The sequence below is a fragment of the Heteronotia binoei genome, chromosome 3 (genome assembly GCF_032191835.1).
Source record: "Heteronotia binoei isolate CCM8104 ecotype False Entrance Well chromosome 3, APGP_CSIRO_Hbin_v1, whole genome shotgun sequence".
NCBI lineage: Eukaryota > Metazoa > Chordata > Lepidosauria > Squamata > Gekkonidae > Heteronotia > Heteronotia binoei.
This window is the reverse complement of record NC_083225.1, coordinates 67,546,766-67,560,108: the sequence shown is the minus strand read 5'-3', so window position 1 is coordinate 67,560,108 and position 13,343 is coordinate 67,546,766.

Genomic DNA, 13,343 nt, shown 5'->3' with positions numbered 1-13,343 from the left:
GACCACTAGATGCACATCTCAATGGAAGGCACCCTCTAGTCAAGCCTCCAGGACGGTCTGCATTCTCACACCCCAGGTCATCAAACCCTAAGGCTGATCCTGCCAGACCCCTAACTCCCCAAAAGAGGGATGCTTTCTGGTCCTCCCCTAACCGTATAGAACCATAAACCCATTAACAACCTGCCACTACTAAGGCCAAGTCTCTACTTAGGGCTTAGCACCCACCGGGAGGCCCAAGGCCACCCGCAGCCCTTGCCGGAGATCTCTCAAGAAAAGCATGTTACTTTTTTCAAAGAGATGCACCCCATCCCCTCTGTAGAGGTCAAGAAATTTCATAGAAATATCCGGGTGGGGCAGAAAGTGGCCCAACCCCCCTTCCAATGCCTTCCTAATTTTTGTTAGCTTTATAACGGGCCCTCTCTATACCTGCAGGGTCCCAAGCACTATGTCAAACAAGGCGGGGGATCATAGCTGACCAAATTATAGTGGTCCTGGGCCATCTCTCCCTAATGTGCCAAAAATCCTCACGGAACTGCAAAACCAAAGCCTTGCCTTTTACTAACTCTAAATCATTCCCTCCCAGGTGGATGATTAAAACCTCAGGAGGAGGGCCCGCATTTCCTTGAAATAACAATGGCAGCAGACCAGGCCACTGAAGACTCTGGCGGCTCCGCCATTCGACAGCAACATAATGGCTGAGTCCCAGCTGAGAGCCGACCAAAGTTCTCCAAGCCTGATGTGCGGCCCAAAACACATAGCTGTGTCCACAGACAAGAACTTGGCTCCTCTGGCCAGGAACAACAGCATCTAAAAAGAAAAAACAAACTAGAAACAAGAACCATAACATGTCAATTACAAACAACGAAGCTAGGAACTGAACAGAGGACAAACGTAAGATTTATAGGCCGATGACCGCCAACAGCCCAGGCGCTGAATGGAGGAAGAAGGATATCCCAGGGCAGCAGCTGTAGAGGTTGCCCCAATTCTAAAGGAGTGGGTACCAAACCGCACCACGGACAACCCCAGCTTAGCTAAAGCTCAGGAAGTCACGGCCGAAAACTGATGCTTTGTCAGTGGGCTGCCGTTAAGATGACAAAACAAAAACCTATCCTTGGTCCCACGAACTGCCACCTAAGCAGCCAAAGCGGAAACCGGCACAACTCAAGCTCAGAGCACGTGCCTAGTTCCAACACAATCCCTTTGCAACACTGGCAAGTCTTAGAGCGCCAAACGATAATGACCGCCTTACCCTCAACTAAACTCAGGTCCCGTAGCAACAAAGCATTACCAGAAACATCATTTCTGGAGCCCGCCACTAACTCTAAGGGCCCCAAAAAAGACAACCAAGGAAGCAGCATGGAACAGTGTTAACTCAAAATAAGATGCACACACTGTGTCCCAAACCCCCTTCAAACCCTTAAAGAATCAGAGGGGAAATAGGCTTCCAAGTATCAAGATTAGTTCCAGCCTCTCTGGCCCATCCCTCCAGCATCTTTCAAAGCTGAAAGTCTGCTGTTTCCTCCTTGTATCCCAACGCCTTGCTAGCAAAAGCCAGAGCAGACAGGCATCCCCTAATAGATCGCACGGCCAATCCCTTACCTTTTAGAGAAACACAGTAGTGGAGCAACTGCACCAGGAGGGGCAAACAATGCGATACCCTACCTCACCCCTAAAGTCCTCAAACTGCCACACAGCACGTTCGTAAGACTTCCTGGTGCTAGGCACAATGGCTAGGTCTATCGCTCTGTAGGCCTCGGCTCTCCAATCAGCCATAGCTCCTGGGGCATTGGCACCAGCTCTTGATCAGCATCTGGAACCAGCTGATGAAACCTCTCCATCTGTTTACGAGAGAGAGTATCAGCTACCCTGTTATCTACCCCAGGAACATGCTTGGCTAAAAACAATATGTTAAGCCGCAGACAGTGCAGAGTGAAGGCCCTCACCAATTTCATAACCCTTTGAGATTTGGATGAAAGGGAATTAATGACATGAACCACTGCCATATCATTGCACCAAAAATGAATTGTGCAGTTGGCCATATAATTCCGCCACAGTCAAACTGCAACAAGAATGGGAAAAAACTTGAGAAACGTTAAATCTCGGATCAAACCTGCCTGAGCCCATGACTCTGGCAATGTGTCCGCACACCAATGTCCGCAGAAATAAGCCCCAAAACCTAAAGACCCAGCAGCATCAGACATGACCTGAAGCTACGCCTCAAGCCTCATGTGGTCTCTCCAAAAAGAAATCCCATTAAAGGATTCCACAAATTTTTGCCATACCCTTAAATTCTCCCTCATGCTGCTGGTAACCCGTGTTCTATGTTGGGGCAGGCGGAGGCCTGTCATAGCATCACATAGCCTACGAAGAAAAGCTCGTCTGGGAGCAACCACTTCGCAAAGTTAAGACGCCGAACCAGCTGCTGGAGCTCAAGCAATGCGACCTTTTTCTTAAGAAGGAAGGAATTAATCCTACTTTTCAAATCTTCCACTTTTTGAATAGGAATTCTGGACATTTGTGCCAGGATATCCAGCTCAATCCCTAAAAAAAAAAAATGTTTTTGGGCTGGACCTTCCATTTTTTCCTGCGCCAACGGAGCCCCCAGTTATGCAGCCAGCTCAATGAAGCCAGACAGCAGCTGTGCGCAATGCCCAGTCCCTGCAGGACCCACAAAGAGGTAGTCATCCAAATAATGAACAATATTCTGAGATCCAACTTTTTCACTAACAGCCCATTCCAAGAACGTGCTGAAACACTCAAAAGCCGCACATGAGACAGAGCAGCCCATTAGCAAAGCTCTGTCCATGTAAAATTGCCCCTCAAAGGAAAATCCTAAAAGTTCAAAATCAGCCGGATTTAGTTAGGTAGAAGGCGAAACGCAGACTTAACATCGCATTTAGCCATCTCTTCCCCCTTTCCACAGCGTCGTATAACGCCCACGGCCTGATCAAAGTTGGTATACCTAACTAAGCATAAATGCTCAGGAATCCCATCATTAACTGACACACCCTTGGGGTAGGAAAGGTGGTGAATCAAATAAAATTCACCAGGCGCCTTCTTTGGCACCACTCCCAAGGGGGAAACCCTAAGTTTAGGTACTGGAGGGTTAAGAAATGGGCCCAAAATCCTGCCCTCTGCTAACTCCTTGGCAATCTTATCCTTAACTACATGCTCTAAACCTTTAACAGAACTAGGGTTCCCAGACTGAAATAAAAACCAGGGACCCTGAAAAGGAATTCTAAAACCGAACGTGAAACCATTTAACAAGTAAACCCTATCAGCCCTTCGTGGTTACCTATACATCCACTGCTCAAGAGGTCCCACCTTTATTGGACTGGGCCCCTTTTCCAGCTTGGTAAGTACTTCTACCCCCACCTTGTCTCTTTTGGCCCTTACGTGGCCGGGTTCTGGGGCAGTTACTAAAGGAGTGCGAGCCACCACACGTGGGCCATTCATGCTTGAACTGACAAGCTTTCCTGCTGCACACTCCTTGGGAGCCAAACTCCCAGCAAAGCAAGCAGGGTGAACCGCCTGCCCCGCAGAACTGTGGGAAGAGGATGATGAAGCAGAAGTAACCGATGTCCTAGCAACCAAATGACCACTGTCAGAGCGGTCACCCAAATTTGGTCGCACCGGGGACATGACCTGAAGCCACAACTGCTGGTAGATGCTATCCCACTGAAGGGAAGGGTACAAAGCAGCCCTCATCCTTAATTCAATCATACTGAATCCAGGCGGGCCCACTAAACATCTTGTACCCCTTATAAATGATAGCCATATGCTGGATGAGCGCAACCGCCTGCCAAGGCTGGGTGCGTGCAACCATGCCAGCATATATAGAAAACCCAGGCAGCCAATTGGCCCAAGTCCAGCCCACTTTGTGCTTCTGCAGTTTCTCTTTTTCTTTGTCATCCAACTCCTCTTTATCTTTCTTCTCCAACTCACGGAAGAGGAGGGAGAAAATGTCAACATACTCACCCTTTAGGATCTTATCCTTTTGCAGGCAACAAATGATTGCCTAAAGGTAATGCTACATCCCCGAAAGGCATGGCTGTAAATGGGACTGACTCATATGCAGCACCAAACTGAGAAGAAAAGCCCCCCCCCAAAAAAGGGACATGGCATCCCTTGTTGACTGGCCGCAGGCCAGGGTCCATAGGGGCCAAACTGGCCCGTTGGCCATGACCAAGCTTGCTGTGGACCAGTGCCCATGGAGGGAGAGGTACCTGAAGCCCCAGCAGCAGCACCTGGCACTGCCTGAGAAGCAGGGGCCGAAGGACCCCATGGCCAAGCCATGCCCATGTATGACTGTGTAGTGCCCCTAGCCTTACCCCCAGATCCAATGAACACCAGTGCTGATCCTGCTCCAGCTTCCACTGGAAACAAAGCTGCACTTCCATCTGCACCGCCGGTGCCCTCGACTCCTCCAGCGCTGAGTCCTGCAGACCTGCCCTCAAGGATGGACAACCTAGTTAGTATATCAGCCTGCAATGCCACCTTAGAGGTTTTTCCCATGCCCAAGCCTGACCTCTGAGAGGAAGGAATGCTTGCCACCTTTTCCAATGCCGAAAGCCTTTGAAGAATAGTTGTATTAACGCCCTCATCGCCCTCCTCATCAGAAAATGAAAGGGGGGCTGGCCTTTTTGGCGGAGCCTAAGGGGCCTTGGGTGCCGGCTACTTGCCTTTAGGCTTCCCAGACCCTTTCTTCCCAGGTATTTTGCAAACTGAGATAAAAATAAAAACTAACAAAATGCCCCTAAAAAATGGTTGCCCTTGAATTCACTGAAACTGACCTCAAATGGCTGCCACCCTAAAATGGCTGCCGCCGGGCACCACTAAAAATGGCTGCCTACATCTTCAAAAAGAACCACCACCAGAAGCTGATACTGGATGCCTATATGAAGCTGCCTTATACTGAAACAGACCTCCTAAATGGTCTCCGCTCCACTACTTCCAAAATGGTCACTGTCCTTATGAAGAAGAAGCAAGTATGGCCGACCCAGCCTGAAGCAGCCCGGAAAACAAAAGTTTGGCCCCGTACAAAATCCCCCTTCCCTTGGCCAAACTAAAAGGGAAAGGTGCGCAGAAAAACACCACCATTCTGAGAACCCTCAAATCCTTAGTTGGGGGGAAAGGTGGGGGGGGGGGGAAGGGAAGAAATAACAGTCTGTGAAATGGAGCTCCTCTTCCAAAATGCCACCAGTCCAACGCTGAGAAACAGCCAGCTGCGGGGCCTTATCAGAGGCCTGATTGCAGTAGCTGAACTTGAGACAAGCCCCTACAGCCTCTGCCCAGGCCGCTCTTCAGGAGCGTGCCTTATCTACAATCCGATCAGGCAGCAGAGGAGCAAGTGAACGTGCTGCTCAACCTCCCAGCCCTCAAACTGACAAACACAGTAGAGCTGCCAAAGGAGCTCCGTCTGCCCTGATCTCAGCCTGGAGACTGAGGTAGGGGGCAGATAGTGCTGCTGCTATCACAGCAAGTCCTGTCCCTTCAAAAGCACTCCCAAATGGGCTGCAAAAGTCCTTCCTTTCCTCCAAGGGAGGCAAAGACATTCCAGCAGCCTAGCAGCGTGCTGCTGGCTGCTAGAAATGAACTCTTCTTTGTCATGGATGGTTGGCTCAGGTAATGAAACAAGAAGGGACCTATTTCCAAAAACGGGCATATGTTAAATAATAATGATACAGCCTTAGATGAACACCAACCTATAAGGGTTTTTTTAAAGAAATGCAGTGCTTATATCTAACTGGCTCACTCCTTCGTTCATTCTTTATAAACAATTAACTATGCAGCAAAATGCAGTGGAGCACATCGCAGTGGTAATAGCTTGGGGTGGAGGGAAGCCCAGGAGTCCCAACCAGCTGTAAGAGAATGCACATATGTGGACTGGTACTAATTGCACTGTACTATTTGAATACATGAAAACTAACCTGCCAAACAGGCTTGAGATGCTCATGAGAAATGGGATGGCTCTATGAAAAATCGGGGCCATGCTTGTGATCAGCAGATACTGAACTAAATCAACAGCTGTTTGAGCATCCCTAACAGCCACAGTAAAAACCCCTCCCTACTTTCATTAAGATAACTAAAAAACTTAGATGACAATATAAATATGTTTGTTCAGGGCTTTTTTGTTTGTTTGTTTTGTAGCAGGACTTCCTTTGCATATTAGGCCACATATCCCTGATGTAGCCAATCCTCATGGAGCTGACAGTAGGCGCTGTACTAAGAGCCCTGTAAACTCAAATCTAAATCCCTTTATTGACATAGAAGTAAAAAATACAGCATAGCAAATTTATGTAGAGTTTCAGCTATAAAAACCAGTCAAACATCAAGAAGGGGAGCTGGTTTTTTGCTTCCTGATTGTTGTGGCAGCCAAAAGGTACTTTGCAACTAGGCTTGTGATATGGGAACATTGGTCAGATAGTAGAAAGAAAACGCAGGTAAGCCATAAAGGTTAGGCAGAATAGGTTTGACTATACAGTCCCACACTTCCTCATAAAAATCATAGTGAAGTGTGACATGGGTGACTGTTTTGAGGTGCAGTCCATTACATGGGCAGACTCTTTCCTGATAAGGCTTGTTGGCAAACCTCCCAGACAGTACCACTGAGGGTAGAACATTGAGTCTTGTTCACATAAAGGAGCGGCGTAACTGGGATGAGGTAATCTGGGAAAGGTAGGCAGTAGGCAGCCCATAATCTGGAAAGATACCAAATGCTAAAGGGGAACAAGTTTTATGTTAAGAAGAACAAAGGGACTGTTTCTTAATATCTAAAATCCTCTGTTTCAGGATTCTGAATGCCTGCATTTCACGTAGCATACAGAGGTTGCCTAGGGAGACATCTATGGAATGTATTTTCTTCTAGATCTGACTATACCAATTGGAAATGAAGGAATCCACAAGCATCATATGGATATAACTAGCAGGGTCTGCCCTAAAGTGTAGGCATAGCCAAAACTTTATGGTTAGCAGCCATGCCCTAGTCTCAATCAAATGAGTTCCAGTCTCTAGGCACATTGCCGCATAGCTATCACAGTTGGGAACCCCCAAAATACGCCATAAAAACTCTGCCTGAATTTTCTCAAGTTGGGAATTGAGGGCGCAAACCCAAATGGGGATCCCATATAACAACTGAGAAACTGTTTTCACATTAAAAACACGAAAGGCAGCTGGGACAAATTGGTTGCCCTTGTAAAAAAAAGCTAACCACTGCAGACGAACTACACCTTGCTGAAATGACTGCTTGCGTTGTACTGTCCAGTTATGATTGTATTGGAAAAGACCCCCAAGTATTTGAAAGATTTCACCTGTTCAATATTTTTCCCTTGAGACACCAGCTTTGTGGTTTCCAAGACTTTGAAAATACTATAATTTTGGCTTTTATATAGTTTATAAACAGATAATTTGTCTCGCAGTACGAAGTAAAAGTGAGTAACAGGCATTTGAGGCTCTTCTGCGAACGTGACAGTACAACTGCATCGTCAGCATAGAGCATAAAGGGATAACGTATGGCCCAAGTTTAGGGGAGTGACCATCAATAGCATTTAGAGAGGAGCCCAGATCATTCAGGAATAAATTAAACAGATATGGGGCGCTCTGTAAACTCTTGGAGAATTGGCTACACCAGGGTGTGTGGTCTAATATGCAAAGGAGGTCCTGATACAACCCCCCCCCCACCGTGTTTGTTTTAGAAACAATGGTGATCTCCTAAAACAGTTTTACTAATTTCTGATATGATATAAAACTAGGTTTCCAGCTATCGATAAGTAAGCTCTGAAATTATGTGTTATAGCATGAAAACACCATATTTTATTAGAGAAAAATAACACAAAATAATAGGAATGTGTGTGTGTGCAGGGAGGTATTTTTCAGCTGACAATCCCAAACTTTCTCTTCTCCATGTATTATGTTATCCTTGATAGTAGATGTACCGCAGGAAAGAATTCTTTGTTCTTTGGGCAAGATTCCACCAGTGAGGTCTGCTGCTGTGGAGTCTGTGGGATGGCTGGAGTCACTGTTGCTTTTGGCTATATTTGTGATAAAACGGAGTCCAGACTGTTAGGCCTGTAGTTCTCTTGCAGTGCAGTCCTAAACAGAGTGACACTCTTTTGATTTCAGTGGACTGAGAAGGGTGTAACTCCACATAGGAGTTTACTCCAGGTCAGTAGCTGTGTTGGTCTGAAGCAACAGAACAAAGTCCAGTGGCACCTTTAAGACCAACAAAGTTAAACTATTTTTCAATCTAGTTGCCTCAAAATATTTTGAACTTAAAAATTCTAACGGGAATACTGAAATCTCATAACAATGTCATCTCCAACACTGACAACTTTAAAAAGAGGTAGATGATAGAAGTTTGCATGATAAAATCAAAACAATTGGAGCACTAAAAACTGGAAGTCCAAGATATTACTTTTATACGTATATTAACTAAATTTGTACTAGTTCACTAAAACTTGTGTACTCATATCATTAAAGGGAGCATTTTCATGCCTTCAGCTGGTAGGGCTAATGTTGGTATGAGGAATCCTTACCAAGACTTAGCATATGACTTCATAGAAATTATGTAAGGTTAGCAGTTCTGAAGTCATCCTAGATAAAGAATAGGTTCTTAAATTTAGTTTTAACTATACCCTGCTTTCTTTAGCACTTTAAGGACTAACAAAATTGTGACAGAATATGAGCTTTTGTGAGTCACAGCTCACTTCTTCAGAGCAGTGACTTATGGAACCTCATACCCTGCAACAAATGTTGTTAGTCTTTAAAGTTCTTTTGGACTCTTGCTCTTTTCCACTGTTACCAACAGTCTACCCAGCTTGATGCACCTGCTTCCTTTGCCAAAATATTATGCTTCACCTTTTGACTATTGTTCCCAAGATGACATTGCAATCAAATGCTAAATTCCAATCCCCTCTGCCCTCCTTTAGGGAAGATATACTCATACCCTGTATGTACATAGTTTCAATTGAGCATGTTCTTTTATATTGTCATTTTTATCAGGAATTCCAAATAAAGTACATTACTCCAATTCTTGCTGCCTTCCCAGGCAGACTCAATCAGTTTTATTCTATTCTCCTTTTTGCTGATTGCTGTAATGAAACTACTGCCAAGGGTGTGTGTGTGTTCAGCATTGGGACAAGCAGCTTTGTGTCAGCAGAGTAGCCACTTGTGATACAAAACTATGGCTTTGCTGCACATGGGTAGATACGTTTCATTTACTTCTGTGTTCAACCTCATGGCCACTTTTGTGCCAGTGCAGCTGAGTAACTTCATGCACCCCAGGACAAGATCAACTTATTAAAGTGATCTGTATTTCAAGTACAGTTCACTGACATTGTCCCCTATTTGCATAAATTTAATACTTGATTTGGAAGTTGGGAAAAGGAAATAAGCTACAGTTCTGTGAAGTCTTGCAATAATGTATTGATCTGGATCTGGACAGCCATTAATAGGTACCATTAATAGCCATTAATAATGTTCCTTTTATGTTTGAAGTAGTGGCTGAACAAAATCTGGTATTGCAGGAGCAGCAGTTATTAGAAAGCAGCACATGCATGGTTGTCTTTTTCCCACAACTGGAAACATTTGAACTATTCAGAGGTGAGTGCAGGGTCTCATGAATGTTTGGATTCCATGATCACTACCTATGAGCAGGAGGTTTGCTGAATAAGAGGCTAATCAAGCATCCCTGCTGTCTGTACCCCTTTATGGATCTATAGTTTTTGCTTAAAATAACTTCAGGGTGTTTGCACTTTCTTTCTCAGGCTGAAAAGTGAATGGGGTTGAATTGATTTTCCATCATAAATACTGTACTCACAAGGTATGAGCAGAATGGATTTTTGCCTTGGCAAAGTTCTAATCTGAACCACCATCCCCATCATCACCATTACAGAGACATCACAACAGCCAGTAAATCCAAGGTTTTTGAAATAAAAAGTGGTAAATTATTACAAGGAATTAGGGTTTGTAGAATCTTTCGGGATCAAGTGCCATGTTCTACTGGAGAAAGTTTTCCTTCCAGACGTTTCGTTCTCAGCTGCGGAGAACATCCTCAGTGGCGTTGCAGCCGGAGCAGGCGCTCAGGTCTGAGCGCCTGCTCCGGCTGCAACGCCACTGAGGATGTTCTCCGCAGCTGAGAACGAAACGTCTGGAAGGAAAACTTTCTCCAGTAGAACACGGCACTTGATCCTGAAAGATTCTACAAACCCTAATGATGTTACCAGCCGTGAAAACCTGAAATCTTTGATATTACAAGGAGCTTTCAAATATATGGGGATTTTTTTTGGGGGGGGGGGGACAGTGGGTAAGAGAAATCATTCCTAGATGCTTGATTGGTACTTTCCGCTTTTGCTTTGCTCTTGGCTGCTTCATTGGTGTTCTAAATATGTATAACTATATTCTGCTGTTTAATATGGGGAGGTGCAGGCCTTATTTTGGGGAGGAGCTCACAAGAGTGGAGCTCCAGAACCTCTAAATTTTGTTGTGCTCTTTCTTTCTTAACCCCCTCCCTCCAAAAATATTTGCTTTCTGGGCTCTGATGTTCAACCCCACTGCAAGAATTTTGCTGAACTCTTAAGATCTGACAAACTTTCTAATATTTCCCCCCACAAAAAATGGGGAAATAACCCAAACATATCAAGCAGACAGATGGAAATCTTCATCATGCCACTGCGGCCACATAGGAGAAAATCATTTTAAAAGTATGATGGGAGTAAGGTCTTATGACAATTATAATTCAAGAAGCATTTTAAGGTAGATGCTGAGCTCTTTTTTTGTTAAATGGCTTGTGGTTGTATTCTAATTAATAGCATGATCTTTGTTTGTTTGTTTTAAAAGCACCGTAACTGAAACAAAACATTAGTACTGGGGTATTTTGATATTTTGGGTTTGAGTGCTGTGGTGCTTGACAAGGAAAATTAAAATTACAGTAAGTGCCCCAGGCTATTCTGTGACTATGGGCTAAGCCGATCAGCCTCCAGCTTTCTGAAAGGGGCAACAAATCCTAATGACCATGATCCAGCACTGAATAAGGTGTTCAAGTTGATTAATTTCAATGGACTTAAATGTGGTTAACTCTGCACTGGATTATGGCCAATGATAATACCTGTAGTGTTATTCTAAGTCCATTAGAAAAGACAGTTCCCTAAATAAACAGTAATAGTTGATGTTTCTTGTGTCTGCTAAAATGTCTTTGATGCCTTTTTTGTATTTTAAACTTTTGTGTTTATAACTTTTGAGTTATAATTGTGTCAGAGCATATACTTCATCACAAGTATCACTGATATTAGTCTGCCTCTGGTAGAAATTTTGAAAATGTAATATAACTAGTATATACTTTTCACTTTGAAATGGAATGATTTATAACATTTTAAAGACTGTGTACAAAGAGAGAGAGACATCTCAACTTGTAGTGGATTCGAGCCAATTAGGACTTAAACTTATTTTGGTTTTGAAAAGTAAAACTAAACTATGTTGGAATGTATGGACAACTCCATCAAACACAACAAACGTGTGCACTTAATTTTGTTTATTCTACTTAATCTTGCCAGTCATGTATGTCATGTAAATATTATCTTCCTGGAATGTCCCTTGAGGAGGTGCAACTTGGAAAATTCTTGATATGTGGATTAATTTCATAGGGAGTTCTATAACTAGCTGCCTTGCTCAAATCAACTTATCATAGTTTCTTTTTGATGGATTTTTAAAAAATGTTTGGAGTTTGTAAGATAATAGACTAGAGGCAGATAAATAGAAGAATCTAATGCATTGATTCCCTTCCCTGTACAGAAGAAGCTTATCCTCTCACCTACAACATTGACTGGCAAATGTGGCACATCAGACCTTCAGAAAATAAAGGTATCATTTTCCATCTGCCAGTCTCTTTTCTAGGTGGAATCCTAGATGTTATTTTTGCTCTACTGGATGGGCTCTTTGAATTCAAACACTTGCTGAGCAGGGGGACCACACTTCTGCTCTTGTTTCTATAAAGCAGGAATGAGGGAGTTCTGTTTCTTGAACATTTTGTTTCTTCTTGTGGAAGAAAGAACCATGCTTTAATTATGATCTGAGTCATGTTAACAATGGAACTTTTTGCTAATCATTAACTCTCTTCATGATGTTGGTGTTTGGTTCTCATTGTAAAATGAATTGTTGAGGATACTGGTGACAAAATTATTTTCTAAACCTTTATCCTTCTGGTCATTAAAATAGGTTACTGTGTCTTTACGTTTTGTGCCTTATGGATGCACATAAAATTAAGTAAAACATTTTTTTCTAAAAAGGATTAAAACATCATAACAAAAGTATAGATAAAAGAAGCTGATAATGGGAGTTACAAATAGCTGTGTTACCTTTTTATTTAAAACATTTCTATGATGCCTTTCCACCCAAGTTGGACACCCAAGGTGGTGTATATCAAAGATTAAAACAGCATTTAAAATAAGATATATATCAAATATTTAAACAATTAAAAATAGAATTAAATGTTTTTGTTTACCTATGGATCAGATAAGAGTAGCGATATCTTGTTGCTTGTTTTTAACGTATATTGTTCTTAACTGTTTTAAATTATTGGACTACAGTTTTACTGTTGTACACTGCTGTTGAGCCTTGAGCCCACTCGCAGGGAGGATGAAATAAAAATAGAAACAAATGCCAAATACCTGGATAACCCAGGCAAGCTTGATCTCATCAGATCTTGGAAGCTAAGCAGAGTCAGCTATGGTTAGTACTTTGATGGGAGACTTCCTTGAAATACCTGGTCAGGGGGACAGTTGCAGGCTCTATTCAGCCACCTCTTTGAATATACTCCAGGGCCTCAGTAGGGGTCAGTCACCATGACTTCCAGGTGCAAGCACACACACACACACACACACACAAATGTACAAAAATAGAAACAAACAAACAAATACAAATTGAATAAATTAGTTGTACTTCATGTCCGCTGAAATCTTGAAATAATGTTTATATAAAGGCAATCAGGCTAAAATGATCCTATATTCATATTTGCTTACCTCAGCCAAATGATATAACTTTGCATTTTCATTGACTATATTCTGAAATAAGTAATACGATGCAGCTTTTCTCACTAGCATCTGTTAACCAGTTACCAGCTGAGGGTAGTTCTCAGGGCTAATAACAACAGTTGTCTTCTTGATGGCACAAATAGTTGCTAAAACATTAGTTGGTTATGGAAGGGAACTTTTAATGGTTTCTGAGATAACCATTGAGCCTTGTAGGCACTATAAACTAGATTAAACATTAATTGGAATATCAATTTTTTTGTGCCCAAGGCCAGGTATGTAGAGGTAGAAAGTGGTGTCAAGTCGCAGCTGACTTGTGGT